Here is a 21,151-nt window from a genome sequence, read left to right as displayed (position 1 = left end):
AAGGCTTTCACGTACATGTTTGATCAAGGTTTATGGGCCTCAAATAGTTAAAATGTCAAGATTTTTTTGATAATTATTTACCTACAGGGTCTCAAGACTGCATCAAGACCAAATTTGTTTTGATTGATTGAGGACTTAAAGACAAGTTCGAAAAGAGCAATTTTTACTCTTTTGGCCACTGATGAAAATCTTTGCATTTTTGGTAAACACGTGTAATTACAAAGTTGTAAAGGATACAGCAAAGTATACAATTAAAAAAGACTAACAAGCCTAGGCCACTGGTACCTTTAGATATAACTGATTTTCTGCTATAGCGCCCCCTTGAGGCCAATCAACGCCATATTTTAATGGATGATAGAAGGCCCTGAGATACATGTAGGGTATAAGTATCGTCCTGATTGGTCATTGTTTAGCATGTCAAAAGCTTGCTGGAATCTGATTGGCTAATAACGATCGCAAAAATTTGCATATCAAATTTTCCTTCTGTTAAACATTAGGACATAGGCCATACATGATACATGTCAAAGGAGAGCTTCATAGCTTGTACGGTTCCTGAGAAACAGATTTTTAGCTTTGGCTCCGCCCCCTGGAGGCGTATGTCTACACAGATTGACGGGGTACCTCAGAATCATGTTGGCATCAAAGTTGTAAAGTGGCATTAGTGTAGGTTTAAGCATTCAAAAGTTACAGCTGTTAGAGTAAATTTGGGTGTGCCACGGTAAGATTAATTTGCATATGGCGGCCATATTGTTTACAAATTTCACAATTTTTTCGATAATTATTGAGGTTGGGTCTCTGCTGAGTTGTTTGACACCAAATATGACAGGATTGGTCAATGACCCTAGGACAAGTTCTCAAAAGTAGGTTTTGCATATTATGCTAAATAGCAAAAAATCTAAGTGGGCGGAGCTTAGTGGTTCTATTGACCTTTTTGATTTGCCATTAACCAAGGAATCATATAATGCAAGAATTTTTGCTCTAGCTACCAGGGCATAGGAGTTACGAGGCCAAACGCGTTGACCTTCGCCATAGCGCCCCCTTGAGGCCGATCGGGCTCATGTTTTGAATCTGAGTAGCGGTGAGAAGTACTACCATATGACCAAGTCTCAGCCCTGTAGGCCTTACGGTTTCTTCTGCCCAATCACTTCTATGGCAGAAAAAGAATAAGAATAATAATAAATATAGCCGCAAGCGGCGATTTACGGGGTTCGAGCGTTACAGGCAAAGAGACCCCTGGAGGCCAGTTAGGCTTAAAACATGTTGCCGGTTGACCGGCATCGCCAAATTGGATGAGGATGACCAGCATGACCGTGCAGACCAAGCTAGATTACCAGCATGACTAATCTGGATGACAAACTTGTTGACCATATTGACCAAGCTGGAAGACCATAATGACCAAACTGGATGACCAGCATGGCAAAGGTGGTTGGCCAGTATGACCAAGCTGGAAGACCACCATTACTATGAGGACAAAGCTGAATGACCAGCAGGACCATAATGACCAATGTGAATGGCCAGCTTGACCAAGCTGGATGGCCAGCATAACCAAGCTGGGTGACCAGCGTGACCATAAAGACCATAAAGGCAATGCTAGATGAGTGGTGTGAGTAAACTAGTTGAAAAGCATTGATAAATTGAGCTGTAGTGTTCATCAGATTTTATGTGGTGTCTTACTGCACTCTAGTGGGCATTTGGTGAAACAAATTCAGTTCTTAAATTGAAAAAACACAAGGCATAAAAAGGGCATATAAATAACCCATATATAGTATATAAGTTTTGACCTGATTAACATTCCGCCTGTTAAAAGCTTGCTGGAATGTGATTGGCTAAAAGTGACCACAAAAGTGTCTAGAGAAACAGCTATCGAGCATTGGCTCCGCCCCCTGGGGGGGTGTATGTCTACTTAAACTGACAGGGTATCTGAGAATCATGTAATGATCAAAGGACTGAAGTGGTATTAGTGTCAGGTTAAGCATTCAAAAGTTATAAGTGTTAAAGACATTTTACTGCACCATGGTAGAACTCATTTGCATATGGCGGCCATATTGTTTATAAATGTAAAGATTTTTTTAATAATTATTGAGGAGTAAACTCTGCTGAACTGTTTGACACCAAACATGTCATGATTGGTCAAGGATCCAAGGACAAGATCTCAAAAGTAGGTTTTGCATATTATGCAAATTTAAAAAAAAATTAAGTGGGAGGAGCATAAACAAGAATGACCCAGGCGGCTGACCAGCATGAACAAGAAGGATGAATATGTTCAATTAAGCAAGACAAGCAAGATTGAATAAGTTCAGCAGAGCTTTAATTTAGAATAATTCACCTGTAGCTGTTTCACCAAATGACCACCAGAGCGCAGCAAGAGACCACATATAACCTGCTGGAAATCTATTACTCTATCAGAAAGACAGAACATTCCCTATCAGTGTGTTTCTATTTATTAAAAAGAGAAGAAAAGTCCGATTGGGCTCCAAATTGGTACTCATGATCACGTGGTCTGTATATACATGTATGTAAATGTGTGTGTTGATAGGGTCAGAGGTTCCTGACTTCTGACCATTTAGGTTTGAAAAAAGTGATAATACAGGCTTATGGCCTACAAATTGGCTGTTGCTCTTTGGCCATATTAGAGGCAAAAAATATCTGATTTGGCTCAAAATTTGCAATCAAGATCACAATATCAGTCTATATATGTATGTCAATTTCTGTGTCAATAGGGTCAAAGGTTCCTGACTTCTGTCCATTTAGATTTGAAAAAAGCGATAATACAGGCTTGAGGCCTACAAAATCGCTGTAGTTTTCCAGCCGTTGTAGAGGCAAAACATGTCCGATTTGGCTGAAAATTTGCAATCAAGATCAGATTATCAGTCTATATATGTGTATAAATTTATGTGTTGATAGGGTGAAAGGTTCCTGTCTTCTGTCCATTTAGGTTGGAAAATAGCGATAAATAGAATAAATTGAAAATAGTTATTTTTTCACTGTAGAGCCTACTGAAGACTTATTTGGCTCATACTTGGCACATGTACTTCAAATGTCATTGTTAATTAGTAGCTTCAACAGTTTTGGCATGTTTTAAACTTTGACAGAGTTTTGGCCAAATAACTCTGAAAAGGCTTTCACGTACATGTTTGATCAAGGTTTATGGGCCTCAAATAGTTAAAATGTCAAGATTTTTTTGATAATTATTTACCTACAGGGTCTCAAGATTGCATCAAGACCAAATTTGTTTTGATTGATTAAGGACTTAAAGACAAGTTCGAAAAGAGCAATTTTTACTCTTTTGGCCACTGATGAAAATCTTTGCATTTTTGGTAAACATATGTAATTACAAAGTTGTAAAGGCTACAGCAAAGTATACAACTCATGAAGAATAACAAGCCTAGGCCACTTGTACCTTTAGATATAACTGATTTTCTGCTATAGCGCCCCCTTGAGGCCAATCAACGCCATATTTTAATGGATGATAGAAGGCCCTGAGATACATGTAGGGTATAAGTATCGTCCTGATTGGTCATTGTTTAGCCTGTCAAAAGCTTGCTGGAATCTGATTGGCTAATAACGATTGCAAAAACTTGCATATCAAATTTTCCTTCTGTAAAACATTAGGACATAGGCCATAGATGATACATGTCAAAGGAGAGCTTCATAGCTTGTACGGTTCCTGAGAAACAGATTTTTAGCTTTGGCTCCGCCCCCTGGGGGTGTATGTCTACACCGATTGACAGGCTACCTCAGAATAAAGTAAGGATCAAAGGTCTAAAGTGGCATTAGTGTCGGTTTAAGCATTCAAAAGTTACAGCTGTTAGAGTTAATTTGGGTGTGCCACGGTAAGAGTAATTTAAATATGGCGGCCATATTGTTCTCAAATTTCAAGATTTTTTTGATAATTATTGAGGTTGGGACTCTGCTAAGTTGTTTGACACCAAATATGATAGGATGGGTCAATGCCCCTAGAACAAGTTCTCAAAAGTAGGTTTTGCATATTATGCTAAATAGCAAAAAATCTAAGTGGGCGGAGCTTAGTGGTTCTATTGACCTTTTTGATTTGCCATAAACCAAGGAATCATAAAACGAAAGAATTTTTCGTCTAGCTATCAGGGCAAGGGAGTAACGAGGCAAAACGCGTTTTGCTTCGCCATAGCGCCCCCTTGAGGCCGTTCGGGCTCATCTTTTGAATCTGAGTAGCGGTGAGAAGTACTACCATATGACCAAGTCTCAGCTCTGTAGACCTTACGGTTTCTTCTGCCCAATCACTTCTATGGCAGAAAAAGAATAAGAATAATAATAATAATCAGAACAATTACAATAGGGCTTCTAGCACTACGTGCTCGAACCCCTAATAATAATAATCAGAACAATTACAATAGGGTTTCTAGCACTACGTGCTCGAACCCCTAATAATAATAATAATAATAATAATAATAATAATAATAATCAGAACAATTACAATAGGGTTTCTAGCACTACGTGCTCGAACCCCTAATAATAATAATCAGAACAATTACAATAGGGTTTCTAGCACTACGTGCTCGAACCCCTAATAATAATCAGAACAATTACAATAGGGTTTCTAGCACTACGTGCTCGAACCCCTAATAATCAGAACAATTACAATAGGGTTTCTAGCACTACGTGCTCGAACCCCTAATAATCAGAACAATTACAATAGGGTTTCTAGCACTACGTGCTCGAACCCCTAAAAATAGACTAGGAAGGAATGATGACAAAAGAAAACAGTAAAAAAAAAAAAAAAAAAAGTTTGTAAGGAATAATAGTAAAAGACAGACCTCTTTGAACAATGGCTAGAGTAGGGTGACGTTAAATGGGTGGGACATCTGTTGGTTTCGCCGCTTAGTAGCTACATAGTAAAAAGAAGGGCCCCGCAACCAGGTGGCGATATTCGGGTTATCGCTTCTCGGCCTTTTGGCTAAGATCAAGTGTAGTATCTGTTCTTATCAGTTTAATATCTGATACGCCCTCTATATGAGGGCTACATATTAAATGGATTTTTAGAACAGGGAGCCAGAACAGGAGCTTGCTCCTTCTGCTCCACGCATCGACCTGGTATTGCAGTACCTCCAGGAGCGGTGCACCTTCCTTACAGCGGTGCAAAGAAAGAAGAAACGACTGGGTCGTTGGCTAAGTGCTCAAGAGGGCTGGAATTGATCGGGGGATGGTCAGTTCCTGTGATCTGTCTTGTTTTTTTTCTGCTTGTGTTTTGAAGTGAACCCATGCATGCTTGTGTTGTTTTCTTCTTCTGTTTGTTTATTTATTTATTTAATTCTGTACTCGCTGGCAGGGGAGGGTCTTTTTCGCGCGTTTTCCGTTTTCCCTCCGTTTTTGTTCTTTTTTTTTTTTTTTTTTTTTTTTTTTAACTTTTTTTTTTTTTTTTTTTAACTCGATATGTTGTTTGGCTTGTCTCTTTGTGTTCTTTTGTGTCCCCTTCTGCTCTTTAGGCAAGGACGACCGTCCCGCTCAGGTGTGACGTCATCAGGACTCGTGCGTTTTAACTGGAGGAGAAGACAAAAAAGTTGAAGGTTGTCTTCCCTCTCAATCTGCCCTTGCTCCCTGCCTTCCTCCAGCTGCCTCGGCCCTTTCTGGACCTCGGAGGGGTTTGGTGGGTTACGGGTATAGCTCGGGTTTCTCTTCATTCACGTATAAATCTTTCGCCTTTTACTAAAGATTTCCGTGGAGGGGAACGTTGACGAGTATTGCTTATTTTTTGAAAGCTTTGCTTTTAGCGAAGCTGCTCATCTCAGTACCAAAAAAAAAAAAAAAAAAAGACAGAGAGAGAGAGAGAGAGAGAGAGAGAGAGAATGAAAACATGAACGAATCAATAAATAATAATAATAAAAAAAAATAGACTAGGAAGGAATGATGACAAAAGAAAACAGTAAAAAAAAAAAAAAAGTTTGTAAGGAATAATGGTAAAAGACAGACCTCTTTGAACAATGGCTAGAGTAGGGTGACGTTAAATGGGTGGGACATCTGTTGGCTTCGCCGCTTAGTAGCTACATAGTAAAAAGAAGGGCCCCGCAACCAGGTGGAGATATTCGGGTTATCGCTTCTCGGCCTTTTGGCTAAGATCAAGTGTAGTATCTGTTCTTATCAGTTTTTTATCTGAAGAGGACGTCGGCTGTGCTTGGGCTTAGTTTTAGAAGGAGTTCGGGGGAGACTATATGTGCAGCTAGTTGGTGGCTTGTCCACCACTGCCGCAAGGGTCTTCCTCGGGCTTCTTTTTATTTTATTTTATTTATTTTACCGTTTTTTAGATTAGCTCTCAGCCCTCCCGGATGACGAAAAGCAAGAGGAAGTCTCCGCCGAAGACGACAACGACGACGGCAACAACGGCGGCGGGGACGACTCTTCCCCGGCTGGACGACCCTCGGCGACGGACGGACCAGCTGATGGACCGGCCGGCTTCGGGACTAGCCGGAGGGAATTCCATCGCTGACGGCGCCATGGAGTCGGGACCTCGGGGCTCTGCGGGGCAGGATGGGGCTCCGACGGCGGCGGCCTCAGCGCCTGGGATATCCCCTCTGCTGGGATCCGGTGGTGGTGGGGGCATGGGGGTGCCCCACACCGTCCGGTTCCAGTGGAGGGACCCGGGTGAGGGCGCTCTCTTCACCGGGAGGGTGCCTTTCATCCGGGAGGTCCTGTTTGCGGCACTGGGGCTAAAACCGGAGGACCTCATCTGCGCCCAGCGCAATAATGCCCTGGGGTTTTTCGACGTTACCATGGCGTCTGAAGCAACCTTCGAGCGGGTTCTGGAGCAGGGCCAGGTCCTGGGTGGCCATCCGCTGGGGAAGAACTTTTCCATGGAGTCCATGTGGCACGTTGGCCGGCGGATGGTCACCATCCACATTTTCAATCCATTTGTGGCAGCTGGGTCCGTCCGTCAATTCTTGGAAGACTTTGGAGAGGTCCAGCCCGGGGAGCGCATGGTCCGGGATGAGCTGGGAGTTTGGAACGGGCGCCGCCAGTACATCATGAATTTTAAAAAGAACAGCGATGGAAGCTGGAGGTACCCCCCTGCTAATTTTTCGCTGGGCGGGAATAGGGGGTACCTCTTCTTCAGGGGGCAGCCCGCCTTCTGTAGGGGGTGCCAGAAGTACGGACATCAGGTCGAGGGGTGCAAGGACGTCGAATGCCGGAATTGCCTGGGGCACGGGCACCTGGCTAAGGATTGCAACAACCCCCGCCGCTGCAGAGGCTGCGGCGGGGAGGGACACTTGATCCACTCCTGCCCCGTCCAGGTGCAGTCCTATGCCGCGGCCCTGGCGAGGGCGGGAGGGAAGAAGAACCAGCCGGAGGTGAGGGAAGATCCATCTGCGGGGGCCGTGAAGATCTACAAGATCCAGGCCCCTAGATTCTCCACCCCGGCTGAGGCCAGGTGCTCGGCCCCGGGCTCGCCCCCTCGGCCTAGAAAGGAGGCACCCCCCGGTCCTGCTCCCTCGAAGACGACATCAGCGGCAACAAAGAGAGCAAGGGAGCAGGACCAAATAAAAGACGAGCCAACAGACAGGAAGGTACGGAAGGCGGGCACCCCCCCTACGGCGGCGCCCATGGAGGCCCCTCTGGGAACACCACGGTCCCCTGATCCAGAGGACTCCGTGATGTGGATTTCGGACAGCTCACCACCACCCCTCCGAATCCAGGAGGAATACACGTCAAGTTCGGAGGGGGAGGAGTCCTCTGGAGAGGAGTGAGGGGCAATAAGAGGGGCCTCTCATGTCCTTTTTAACAATTTTAACTTTTTATCTGCTTTTATAGATGGGCCCAGGCACAGCCACGAGAAGCGGTTCTTAAAGCTAAGTTTTAGAATTTTTTTTATTTTATTTTATATTTCTTATTTTTTGTTAGTTTGTTTGTTTTGTTGTTTTGTTAGTTTATTTGTTTGTTTTAGTTAATAAATTTATGTTTTAAGTGTTTTTAGCAAAAAAAAAAAAAAAAAAAAAAAATCTGTTCTTATCAGTTTCACGTGGATTCGAAGAGGACGACGGCTGTGCTTGGGCATAGTTTTTAGAGGAGTTCAGGGGTGAACATATGTGCAGTAGCTGGTGGCTTGACCGCTGCTACCGCAAGGGGATCCCTTGAACTCCTTTTTACTTTTATTTATTTGTTTTAAATTCTTTAGTATAGTTCACCAGCCCACCCGGACAACGACGATAGAGCAGCCCGGCTGGACAACCTGGCGAGCGGACGGACCGGCCCACGGACCTGCCTGCATTGGGACCTGCCTGGGGGAGCGGAAGACGCCATGGACTCGGGACCTCGGGGTTCTGCGGGGCAGGACGGGCCTCCGACGGCAGCTCCAGCGGTTGGGATATCCCCTCCATTGGAGCCCGGGGTTGGGGTAGGCGGAGGTGTGCCCCACACCATACGGTTCCAGTGGAGGGACCCGGATGACGGGACCCTCTTTACCGAGCGGGTTCCGTTCATCCGGGAGGTCCTTTTTATTGCGCTGAGGCTAAAGCCGGAGGATCTCGTCTGCACCCAGCGTAACAACGCCCTGAGGTTCTTTGATGTCACATTGGCGTCTGAGGCGACCTATGGGCGGGTCCTGGGGCTTGGGCGGGTCCTGGGTGACCATCCGCTGGGGAGGCAATATACTATGGCCTCCATGTGGGAGACGAACCGGCGGATGGTCACGGTACATGTTTTTAATCCCTTTGTATCGGCCGAGTCTGTCCGCCGCTTTTTGGTACAGTTCGGAGAGGTCCAGCCGGGGGAGAGAATGGTCCGGGATGAGCTGGGAATTTGGAACGGGCGCCGTCAATTTATGGTAAAATTTAAAGAAGAAGGTGGAAGTCTGAGGTACCCCCCGGCTAATTTTATATTGGAAGGCAGCAAGGGGTACCTCTTCTTTAGGGGACAGCCTGCCTTCTGTTGGGGGTGCCTTAAGTATGGACACCAGGCCGAGGGGTGTAAAGATATAGAGTGCAAGAACTGCTTGGGGAAAGGGCACCTGGCGAAGAATTGCCAGAACCCCCGCCGCTGCAGGAGCTGTGGCGGGGAGGGACATTTAGCCCACTCCTGTCCTAGCCGGGCGCCATCTTATGCCACGGTGCTGGCTGGGGCAGGGGCGGGCAGAAGAAGGGAGGCGGCTGCCAGGAATGGAGAAGAGCCCGGTTCACCAGGAGAGGCAGTAGCCACCTCCTCTCCTGTTATAGCCAGGCGCCCTACCCTGAGCTCGACCCCTCGGCCCAACAGGCAGGCACCCCCCTCCATCCCCTCTGGGAAGAGGCCTCGGGAGCGAGAGGAGAAATTCAAGAAGAGGAAGAAGGCGGGCCCCCCTGTGGCGGCGCCCGTGGGAGCCCCTCCCCCTTGTTCACCCCTGGCCCCCAAACCAGAAGAAGCCAGACTGCCGGTGTCCGAGGATACCCCGCCAGAACCATCTGGGTCCGAGGACACCCCACCACCACCGCAGGAGTATGGGGGCAGGGAGGCCCCCCCCAACGAGTCAGCATATTTGGAGGGGGTGGCTCCTCTCCCCACGAATGAGAGGAGAGGTTCAGAGAGGGGCTCCCCTGTTTTAGTAGAGTTTTAATTGTTTTTTTAGTTTGGTTTTAACCCCCTTTTTTCTGTTATGGCAGATTTTATTATTTTAACCATCAACGTCAGAGGGCTTTGAAACGCGGTTAAGAGGGCAGCGGTGTTCCAGGATCTGGCATCTATCTCCCCGACCATTTGCTGTTTGCAAGAGGTTCACCTGCGGGACCAGAGGGACGAGGCACTTTTCTCACACCAATGGAAAAGAGGTATGGCCTACTGGAGCGTGGGTGGCGTCCATTTCTCGGGTGTGGGAATCCTGTTGGGAGACCGCACCTTTGAGAAGGTAAGCCCGTTTACCATCTATCAAGGCAGAGCACTGGGCTTAGACGCCACTTGGAGAGGCCAAAACATCCGAGTTTTGTGCATCTACGCTCCAGTAGATGCCTCGTCCCGTATTAACCTTTTAGAAGTTCTGGCCCCCTTTTGTATAACAAATAGGCACTTAATTGTGGCAGGTGATTTTAATATAAATTTAGAGGGGGGTGATGATGTCAGTCGGAAACACTTTCAGAAGCTGTCCAGCGATTTCAGCCTTACTGACGGTTTTAAATTTTGCAACCCCGGAAATCCAGGCCACACCTGGCATAACACTTGAGGGGCACAAAGCCGCCTAGATTACATATTAGTGTCCCCCACTATAGTTGTTAAAAAAGCCTCCTTGACCCCATGGTGGTTCTCTGACCATATGATGGTAGAGGCCACAGTTTCCATTGATGCCCCCTCCATAGGCAGAGGGTATTGGAAACTGAACGTGGAGATCTTGGAGGAAAGAGAGTATCAGACTCTCTTAAGAGATCACTTTGCAGTCTGGGCAGACTGCAAGGGTGACTTTGCTTCTCCGGCTGCATGGTGGGAGCACATTAAAGAGAGAATCCGTGCTCTGTCAAACCACTATTGCAGATGCCGCAAAGCTGAAAAGCTGAAGCGGGTAAGAGATTTGGAGAAGCAATTGAAACAAGAGTATATAGACTCTAACAACGGGGGGACACTGGACCTAGATAAGGTGCAGGCCCTCAGAGCTGGGCTCAGGGTACTGCACGAAAGGTCGGCGGCTGATAGCCTGTTTAATGCCAGGGTTCAGATGGCAGAGGAGAACGAAACATGTTCTGCCTCCTTTTTCAAAGGGTTCGGCAGGCCCGAGAGGAGAGATTTTTACATCTCTTATAGACTCGGAAGGTAGGACCTGTTCGGACCCGGCCCGGATGATGGAGGTTGCATATGGTTTTTATTCTACGCTTTTTAACAAACGTAACACGGATCATGAAATTGGGGAGCAATTTTTGTCGCACCTAGAGACGCGCCTTCTGAGCACGGCTCGAGACAGCCTAGAGACCCCCTTTAGTTTGATGGAACTGACCGATGTACTTGGGAAAATGAACCGGCGTAAGGTCCCGGGCTTAGATGGGCTCCCAGTAGAATTTTATTCTACCTTCTGGGATGTCCTCGGCCCGGTGATGGTGGAGGTAGCCGAGGATGTGCACCGACAGGGCAGGCTCACAGGGAGCATGCAGTCAGGAGCTCTCTCCTTGTTGTACAAGAAAGGAGATCCGAGAGATCTAGCTAATTGGAGACCCCTGACCATGCTGTGCGTTGATCTTAAGATCTTCGCCAAAGCCCTGACAGAGCGCCTGAAGAAATCCATGTCATGCCTGATCCACAGTGACCAGACCTGTGGGGTCCCAGGGAGATCGGCAACCTGGAATCTCCACCTAATCAGGGATGCCATCTCCTGGGTCGGAGACAGATATGTCCCGCTGGCGCTGGTGAGCTTAGATCAGGAAAAGGCCTTCGATCGAGTGGACCACCGCTTCCTCAAGAGGGTGTTGACGACACTAGGGTTTGGGCCCAAGTTCCTTAGATGGCTTTTTACGTTATACGCTGAGGTTGGTAGCCGTGTTTCCATCAACGGCCACCTGAGCGACTTAGTACCGCAAGTGAGTGGAGAGCGACAGGGGTGTCCTCTTTCCCCTTTACTCTACGCGCCCTATATAGAGCCACTTGCAGCAGCCATCAGAGCCCACCCAGAGATAGATGGTCTCCCCCTCCCGGGGGGCGGAGGAAAAGTGGTCAAACTGGCCCAGTATGCAGACGACACTACGTTGTTTGTATGCTCGGATCGGTCACTCAGGTTGGCCTTAGACATGGTGCAGGCGTTCGGTAGAGCTTCCGGTGCGGCATTGAACCTTGGCAAGTCGGTAGTCAAGTATTTTGGCAGTTGGATGGATCGAAGGGACATTGTTGGGGGTTTGGCCCTCAGCAATGGTCCTTTAAAGATCTTGGGGGTCTCCTTCATGGCAGAAGGGGCTGCTCGAGCCAACTGGGAAGAGCGTTTAGCTCTGGCCAGGCGCAAGATGGGGCTGTGGAAAGCTAGGTCCCTGTCCTTTCTGGGTAAGGTACTGGCATTAAAAGTAGATGTCCTTCCCTCACTGCTGTATTTGGCTCATGTCTACCCCATGCCCCGCTGCATGCGGCGTGGGCTCACCAAAGACGTTTTTAGTCTCGTCTGGGGAGGTAGATATGAGTATGTTAAGAGGGAAGTGATGTACCTGGGAAAGGACAAGGGGGGGAGGGATGTACCTGATTTCCCTCTCAAGCTGGATTGCCTGTTTTCTGCTCAGCTCTGTGCACGCCTGGCAGCTCCCCTAGTACACCCCCACCAATATTTTGTGCGGTTGTGGCTGTCCTGGCCAATGCGGTCTCTAGTGAGTACGTGGTCCAACTCCTGCCCTAAGGCTGAGACCCTACCGGATCACTATAAGCACCTGGTTAGATGGAACAGGTTGCTTCCGGCGGGGTTGAAGCCCGAGACCTTTGTTAGGCACCGGGCTTTGTATAAAGCCGTTCTGGAGGCCCGAGGTACTCGCACTGTGGTGGGTTTGGAGAGGGACACATGGTCTAGAGTACAGCCTAAAGGGTTAGACAACCGGCTGCAGGACCTGAATTGGCAATGTGTTCATGGCAAGTTGCCAGTCAGGGATGTTCTGTATAGGCACGGGCTCACCAGACACCCGCGCTGCCCCAGAGCCACATGTGCCAAGGAGGAAACTCTTGGTCACGTGTTTTGGGACTGCGGGTATGCGCAGGTGATCTGGACCTGGATAGCCGACCTATGCAGGGCATTTGACCCGCAGTTTGTTTTGACCAGGGAAAAGGTCATACGTGGGTGGCCTCAGGATACCAGGTCTCCCTTCTTGTCCCAGATGTGGTTGGTGGTGAGCATTACCAAGCGAGAGCTTTTGAACGCTCGCACCGACCTCATCCGCAGAGGGACAAACCTGGAAACCGAGGGAATGTATAGAAGGATCCGGGCTGATTTGTTTTTTCGGATGGAGCTAGATGTCATCCGGTGGGGGTACCACGCAGCGAAAGAGAGGTGGAAGGGCCTCTTTGAGCTGTAGTTCCCGCTGTTGGAAAGACACGACTCCATCCCGTGATTCAATGAATAACTTTTGGTTTTAAATTTATCTGCCTTTTATATAGGAGGGGTTTTAACTGCTTTTTTTTTTTTTTTTTTTTTTTGATTTGTTCGTTTGCCCAGGCACAGCCTACACATGATATAGAGAAGTGATTTTTGAGAAGAAAATATTGTTTAATCTCATTTAGAATTTTAAAATCTAAATAAGTTATTTTTTATGGGTTTATTTTTTAGATAATAAATTTTGTTTTTAATTTTTATGGGAATGATGAAAGAGAAGTAACCTAGTGTAGAACAATATACTGGTGAAATGATTTCTGACCCAAAAAAAAAAGAAAAAAATATCTGTTCTTTTAAGAACAAACTCACTTGCTGAAAGAGTATGGCTGAGAGAGCGTCATCGTCGGCCCGAGTGGTGCGACTAAAACACACGGTGTGGCTGGAGCTAGTACCAGAAGCGGAGGAGGCGGACAGGACGAGATTTGGATGGGACTACGTGGTCCAGCGGGTGCTGAGGGACTTCGGAGGGCTCGGTCCCTCACGGATCTTCTGCCTGCAGGACTTCGTGGCGGCGGGTTTCGTGGACGTCACCCTGGCGTCCTACAGCGACTGCACGGCTTTCTTTGCTAAGTGCAGCAAAGGTACTCAGGAGGAGGTGTTGCGGGGGCTGCGGGCCGTCCCCGTCTTCGCTATGGATGAAGTCCCGGTGACGGTCCACATGTACAATCCGTACATGGAGGACAACGTCATCCGGGACTTCTTGGGGCGGTACTGCAGCTCCGTCTCGGCGGGAGAGAGGGTAAGAGGGCGGTTCGGCATCTGGAACGGGAAGAGGAGGTTCCTGGTCCGGCTCCGGGTGGACCCTGCCGGCACGGGGGGTCTGCTCCACCCGCCTGGGAGCTTTGCCATCGGCCCGCACCGGGGGTTCCTGCACTACCCCGGCCAGCCCCTGTACTGCAGGAGGTGCGGCGCCCTCGGACACAGCAAAGAGGCGTGCTCGGGGAAGCACTGTCGCTTCTGCGGATCCGATCAGCACGGGGCGGCCGAGTGCGGGGCCCCCAAGGCCTGCAGCCTTTGCGGAAGCCACGGACACCTCTTCCTTTCCTGTCCCTCCCGCCAAGGTACGTACGCCAGCCTCTTCCAGGACGAGTACAGGCTGCCCGAACCAGACAAGGCACCGCCGAGAGGGGACGCCAGGCCACGGGACGCCAGGGTGCCCGCCGCCGTCGTGGACGACGGAGAGGCCGGGCCGCCGCCTCCGCCACCGCCTCCGCCCCCACCATCAGCGACGGCCGCACCGGTCCCGGAGGACCTGCCGGCAGGACAGCAGCAGCAGGAGGTGCCACCGACGCCGGGAGACGTCGTCGCAGAGACCCTGCTGGGCCCCACTGGCGAGTCCACGGGCCTCGGGCCGGCCCCACCGCTGCCCGACTCCTGGACGCCCATGGACTGGGCGGAGGTGTTGGAGGGGATGGAGCCCGGGGCACCCATCGTGCGGCCCGGGTGGGCAACCGTCGCCGTCCCCGACGGCCAGCCAGCGCCAGACCCCCCTGCCCCCGCTCCCGCCAGGGAACGGGATCCTCAGGCTGAGGAGGACGGCCAACGAGCCAAACGGTCCAAGGTTGAGGAGGCCCGGGAGTTCGACCTCCTCGACCCAGCCAGAGTGCTTTTGCCGGGGCCGGGCCAGTGTGCGGACAACGCACCCCAGGACCCCAGCACAGACTGGTCCCCGCCTCTGCTGGACGGCTCCTCATCGTCAGACCCAGAGGACGCAGGTCAGGAGGGGTGGGAGAGGGTGGCCACCAGGCGGACGAGGTCTGGGGGGGGAAGGGTAAAGGGAAAAATAAATGACCGCCCTTATGCGGTATCCTTTCGGGGATAGGGCAGGGATAGGGAGTATTTTGAGGGAATGGGACTTTGTTTCGGAGGGGAGGAGGGGTTTTTGGGGAAGGGGTGGGGGACTGTGGGACTTCTTTGGGGTGGGTGGACTTTTGTGGGTGGCGGGTTGTGGGACTGAGTAGGGTTGTGGGGGGTTTGTGCGTGTGGGGGGTTTGTGGGACTTTGTTGAGTTTGTGCGGGTGGGGGGTTGGTGGGACTGTTTGTTGGGGGTGGGCTTTTGCGGGAGGGGGGGTTGGTGGGACTGTGTTTGTTGGGGTGGGCTTTTGCGGGAGGGGGGGTTTGTGGGACTGTGTTTGTTGGGGGTGGGCTTTTGCGGTATGTAAATGTGTAGGTTAACTGTGGGGTCCCTGAACGTTCGGGGACTGAGGGACGGGGTTAAGAGGGAGGCAGTTTTTACTAGCTTGCGAGCGTCCAGATGCGAGGTCTTGTTTGTGCAGGAGTGCCACTTGACCTCGCAGCGGGACGCATGCAATTTCTCAGCCCAGTGGAGGGCGGGGCCCTCGGTGTGGGGGGTGGGGGAAGGAGTGGCGGACGGAGTGGGCGTTTTATTTGGCTCCGGGGACTTCTCGGTCCAGACCGTTCAGTCCCCAGTCCCAGGACGCATAATTTGCGTCGACGGGGAGTGGAGGGGAATTGCCCTCAGGGCAATAGGAGTGTATGCTCCTGCCAGCCCGGCCGGTCGGCGAGGGTTCTTTACCCACCTGGAGCCCCTGCTGTTCACGAACAGGGTCCTCGTCGTAGGCGGGGACTTTAACGTGGACCTCGACACAGGGGCCGGGGGGTTGGAACTAGCTAGGATAGTGCAGACTGCCGGGCTGGTCGATTCGTACAGGGTCGTCGAGCCCCAGGGGGAGGACACACCTGGTGTAATTCCAGGGGTGACGCCTCCCGCCTGGACTACATCTTTGTCCGTAACGGAGCTGACATCGTAGCTTTTTGGTCCAGACCGTTCTGGGGCTCCGACCACTGTTACGTGGGAGTTGCCCTGCGCATGCAGGGGGGGGGCGTGGGAAGGGGGTATGGAGGATGAATGTCGCCCTCCTACGGGATCCGGCCTTTTGCGCCGTTTTCCAGACCCTCTACCCCATATGGAAGAGGATGAAGGTCCTCTATGCCACGGCGGGGGAGTGGTGGGAAGACCTGAAGGAAAAGATCACCACCCTCTGCCGGTGGTGGGCGAATGCGGCCGCTCGGAGGAGAGAGCGGGCGATCCGGAGGTGGTCGTGCGACCTGCGAGCCGCCTGGCGGGACCGTAATCAAGTCCGGATCCGGGAAGCCAGTGAGGCCTTGAGGTTTTACCACGAGGCCCAGGCACGCGGGTACTGCAGACAGGCCCAGCACCAACAGATCAGGGAGGATGAGCGCCCTACGCGCTTCTTCTTTGACTCTGTCAAGAAGAGGCAGGCTAGGGCTCACATCCCGGGCCCAAGTCAGAAGACGGGACGCTCCATGAGGACACCGACGGAATGTTGGTGGCGGCCGCGGCTTATTTCGCCAACATGTTCCAGGCCCGGGACGTACCGGGATCCGTGGCTCTTGCCTTCCTGGACGCCGTGGAGGGACGGCTGTCGGAAGAGGAAAGGGCCCTCCTGGAGGGAAACGTCACCCCCGCAGAGGTGGAGAGCGCAATGCTCTCCATGAAAGGCGGCGTGGCCCCCAGAGGTGACGGGCTGCCTGTAGAGTTTTACAGGAGCTTTTGGCCCCTGATAGGTCCGGAACTGCTGGACATGTACACAGAGGCCGGAGGTTTGGGACTTTTCCCACCCTCCGTTCGGAAGGGGCATGTCACCCTTCTGTACAAGAAGGGAGACAGGACCGACTTGGCAAACTGGAGGCCGATAACATTGCTGACAGTGGATTATAAGATCTTTGCCAAGGTGCTGGTCCGACGCCTTAAGGGAGTCATGGCTTCCCTGGTCTGTCCGAATCAAACATGCGGGGTGCCCGGGCGCACAGGCAGTATGAACTTGGCTCTCATACGAGATGCCATTGCCTGGGCGGAGCAGCGCCGGGTGCCCCTGGCGGTGCTGAGTCTGGACCAGGAGAAGGCCTTCGACCGGGTTAACCACGCCTTCCTCTTCGCAGTTCTGCGGAAGATGGGCGTGGGCCCGGGCTTCCTAGCCCTAGTACGACTTCTTTATACAGAAGTCACCAGCAAGGTGGGGGTAAACGGCCACTTCTCGGCCAAGGTCGAGCAGAAGGGAGGGGTACGACAGGGGTGCCCGCTGTCTCCCCTGCTCTACGTCCTGTACATCGAGACGCTGGTCGAGCGGCTGCGACGAGAGCCTGCTTTCGGCGGCCTGCACATCCCAGGAGGAAGGGGTCTCAGCGCGAAGGTGGCGATTTACGCCGACGACGCCACCCTCTTCCTGGGAAAGGATCGGGACTTTGATGTCACAGGACGGATTCTGGAGGAGTTCTCGGTTGTGACCGGAGCCCGCATCAACAGGGCCAAATCAGCAGTGTTGTATGTCGGGGGATGGGCCGGGAGGGCCGACGTCCCCGGCAGGTACTCGCTCTGCGAGGGTGGCCTCATGATACTGGGGGTCACCTTCTGGAGGGAGGACTTGGCCCAGAAGAACTGGGACGCGGCTTTAGCAAAGCTGCAGGTCAGGGTGGCACACTTGAGCTAGAGGGATCTCTCGTTGTCCGGCAGGGTCTTGGTGGTGAACTCGGACTTGCTGGCTGGCCTGAACCACCTGGCCTACGTCTTCCCAATCCCTTTCGTGACGGGAAGACGGGTCGAAAGGTGCGTTTTCACCTTTGTGTGGGGTGGGAGGTACGAGCAGGTCGCTAGGACGACCATGTACCTCCCGGTCGCCAGGGGAGGTAGAGGGGTGTTCTGCGCGCCGGTGAAGGCCACGACTTTGTTCGTGGTCTTCCTGGCGAGGCTGGTCGAGGGCAACGGAGGACACCCCGCCACCCTGTTCGCGAGGTTCTGGCTGGGGTTCGCCCTGAGAAGGGCGATCCCCTGGAACGGGATGGCGCCGTGGTCCGTCGACCAACCCTGGCATTACGCCAGGGCGGCCGACTTTGTGAAGGACCACCCGTGGTGCACGGAGGACGGCACCGGGACGGAGCCGGGGAGGGCGCGATGGTACGCCCGCCGAGGGCGCCCAACTTACGCCTTGCGGTCAGGGAGCGCCTGCACAGGCACGGCGTTAGCCACACCCCCACGTGCCCGATGGGCTGCGGCGGGGAGAGACACTGGACCACGCCATGTGGTCTTGACCTGTCGCGGTCCGCTTCTGGGCGGCGGTCTCAGGATGGTGGAGGTCGACCGGTGCCGGGTCCGTCCCGCCCAGGGAAATTATCCTTTACGGGCTTGGATTGAGCGCCGTGCCCCGCAGAGAGGCCAGGCCTCTGTGGACGGCCGTCTCTGTGGCCAAGTGCGTGCTCTGGGGCACGCGCTGCGAGTGCCTCAGGGTAGTGGAGCCGCGGCCGGACACGAGGCACCCCGTGGTACGCCACGGTCTCTCAGGCGGGGCGCGAGCCCGGAGAAGGGATCATCAGGGTGGGCGTGGGGGGCAGGGGAGAGAGGTCTGGCTTTGCTGGCCTGACGGTCATGGGGAGGCCCTGGTGGCCCAGCGGATGATCAGGTCCTCTAGCTCTCTCTCCGGGGTAGGGTTGGGGTTTGCGTCTGCTCCGTCCGTCCACCGACAGGGTGGGGGGTGGAGGAGAATGTTGTGGGTTGTTTGGGCAGGTTGGGGATAGGGTGGGTTATGGTTTGGGGTGGGTTGGGTTTCCTTGGGGATTTGGGGATATGGATGTTGGGGGCTGGGTATGGTGGTGGGTTGGAAATGTTTAATGATTTGTATGGCCTGCGGAAATAAGCAAATAAATGCGCTGGTTGCTAAAAAGAAAAAATCTGTTCTTATCAGTTTTGTGTAGTGGACTGAAGAGGACGTCGGCTGTGCTTGGGCTTAGTTTTAGAAGGAGTTCAAGGGTGAACATATGTGCAGCAGTAGGTGGCTTGTCCGTCGCTGCTGCAGGGGATCCCTTGAGTTCCTTTTTATTTTCTTTTATTTATTTAAAGTTTTTAGCTTAGCTCCTAGCCCTCCCAGATGACGAAGAAGAAGATGGCACCGCCGAAGATGACGGCTGCAACGACTGCGGCGGTGCCTCATCCCCGGCTGGACGACCCTCTGCGGCGAACGAACCAGCCGATGGGCCGGCCAGCTTCGGGACCTGCCCGAGGGAGTTCCATCGCTGACGGCGCCGTGGAGTCGGGACCTCGGGGCTCTGCGGGGCAGGACGGGGCCTCGGCGGCGGCCTCAGCGCCCGGGACATTCCCTCTGCTGGGACCTAGTGGTGGTGGGATGGTCGTCCCCTACACTGTCCGGTTCCAGTGGAGGGACCCGGATGGAGACTCCTTATTTACGGAGCAGGTGCCCTTTATCCGGGAGGTCCTTTTTGTGGCGTTGGGGCTTAAGCCAGAAGACCTCGTCTGCGCCCAGCTTAACAACGCCCTGAGGTTCTTTGACGTCACCATGGCGTCTGAAGCAACCTTCGAGCGGGTTCTGGAGCAGGGCCAGGTCCATGGTCACCATCCACGTCTTCAACCCATTCGTGGCGGCTGGGTCCGTCCGCCAATTCCTCGAACAGTACGGAGAAGTCCAGCCTGGGGAGCGTATGGTCAAGGAGTTAGGAACGGGCGCCGCCAGTACATGGTCAACTTCAAGAAGAATGAAGATGGGAGTTGGAGGTACCCGCCGGCAAACTTTTCACTCAATGGGAATAGGGGGTACCTCTTCTTCAGGGGGCAGCCTTAAAAACTTAAAAGCTAAGTTTTAGAATTATTATTATTTTCTCTTTTTATTTTTGTTAGCTTGTTTGTTTTTGGTTGTTTTGTTAGTTTGTTCGTTCGTTTTAGTTAATAAATTCATGTTTTAATTTATTTTAGTGGGAATGATGAAAATGAGTAACCGCGAATATATATTATTTTGGTAAAAATTTCTGACCCATATAAAAAGATAAATCAGTTTAATATCTGATACGCCCTCTATATGAGGGCTACATATTAAATGGATTTTTAGAACAGGGAGCCAGAACAGGAGCTTGCTCCTTCTGCTCCACGCATCGACCTGGTATTGCAGTACCTGCAGGAGTGGTGCACCTTCCTTACAGCGGTGCAAAGAAAGAAGAAACGAGAGGTCGTTGGTTAAGTACTCAAGAGGGCTTCAATTGCTGGGGGGAGGGTCAGTTCCTGTGATCTGTCTTGTTTTTCCTCTGCTTGTGCTTTGAAGTGAACCAATGCAGGTTTTTTGCTGTTTTCATGTTCTGTTTATTTATTTATTTAATTCTGTGCTTTGTGGCAGGGGAGGGTCTTTTCCGTTGTGTTCCGTTTTCCCTCCGTTTGATCTTTTTTTTTTATTGGATATGTTGTTTGGCTAGTCTCTTTGTGTTCTTTTGTGTCCCTTTCTGCTCTTTAGGCAAGGACGAATGTCCCGCCCAAGTGTGACATCATCAGGACTCGGGCGTCTTAACTGGAAGAAAAGACAAAAAAAGTTGGAGTTTGTCTTCCCTCTCAATCTTCCTTTGCTCCCTGCCTTCCTCCAGCTGCCTCGTCCCTTCCTGGGGTTACGGGTATAGCTCGGGTTTCTCTTCATTCACGTATAAATCTTTCGCCCTTTTACTAAAGATTTCCGTGGAGGGGAATGTTGACGAGTATTGCTTATTTTTTGAAAGCTTTGCTTTTAGCGAAGCTGCTCATTTTAGTACAAAAACAGAGAGGGCATGAATTAATTAATCAATGAGTAAAAAATAAAAAACAGAAATAAAAAGAAAAATAAATAAGAGTAGAAAGCAATGATGTGACAAGAAAACAGTAAAAGAAAAAAGTTTGAAAGAAATAACAGTTAAAGAAAAGAGTAAAATGAAAGACCTCTTTGAACAATGGCTAGAGTAGGGTGACATTAAATGGGTGGGACATCTGTTGGCTCCGCCGCTTAGTAGCTACATAGTAAAAAGAATGGCCCCTCAACCAGGTGGCGATATTCGGGTTATCGCTTCTCGGCCTGCAAGGGTGACTTTGCTTCTGCAGCTGCATAGTGGGAGCACATTAAAGAGTGCTCGGACAAACCATTATTGCAGATGCCGCAAAGCTGAAGCGGGTAAGGGATTTAGAGAAGCAATTGAAGGAACAATATATTACCTTTAACAACAGAGGGACACTGGACCTAGATAAAGTGCAGGCCCTTTGAGCCGGGCTCAGGGTACTGCACGAAAGGTCGGCGGCTGATAGCCTGTTTAGTGCCAGGGTTCAGATGGCAGAGG

At 51.3% G+C, this 21,151-nt stretch overlaps 3 non-coding genes and 2 pseudogenes across 3 annotated transcripts; all 5 read left to right on the top strand.

Annotated features, from left to right (window-relative positions):
• Window positions 1-4,913: 4,913 nt before the first annotated feature.
• LOC125802769 (U2 spliceosomal RNA) lies at window positions 4,914-5,104 on the top strand. The gene has a single exon (XR_007439820.1). It is a non-coding gene; the product is annotated as a U2 spliceosomal RNA (small nuclear RNA).
• Window positions 5,105-5,637: 533 nt separating this feature from the next.
• Window positions 5,638-5,754, top strand: LOC125802694 (U5 spliceosomal RNA). Its single transcript, XR_007439744.1, has one exon. It is a non-coding gene; the product is annotated as a U5 spliceosomal RNA (small nuclear RNA).
• Window positions 5,755-6,066: 312 nt separating this feature from the next.
• LOC125802647 (U2 spliceosomal RNA) lies at window positions 6,067-6,187 on the top strand (annotated as a pseudogene).
• Window positions 6,188-19,824: 13,637 nt separating this feature from the next.
• Window positions 19,825-19,996, top strand: LOC125802645 (U2 spliceosomal RNA; annotated as a pseudogene).
• A 469-nt stretch (window positions 19,997-20,465) lies between these two features.
• On the top strand, window positions 20,466-20,582 carry LOC125802835 (U5 spliceosomal RNA). Its single transcript, XR_007439887.1, has one exon. It is a non-coding gene; the product is annotated as a U5 spliceosomal RNA (small nuclear RNA).
• The last annotated feature ends 569 nt before the right edge of the window (window positions 20,583-21,151 follow it).

This window comes from Astyanax mexicanus, chromosome 6, assembly GCF_023375975.1.
Source record: "Astyanax mexicanus isolate ESR-SI-001 chromosome 6, AstMex3_surface, whole genome shotgun sequence".
Lineage (NCBI taxonomy): Eukaryota > Metazoa > Chordata > Actinopteri > Characiformes > Acestrorhamphidae > Astyanax > Astyanax mexicanus.
Note: the sequence above shows the minus strand (reverse complement) of the source record. Positions and strands in the feature narration are given on the sequence as shown.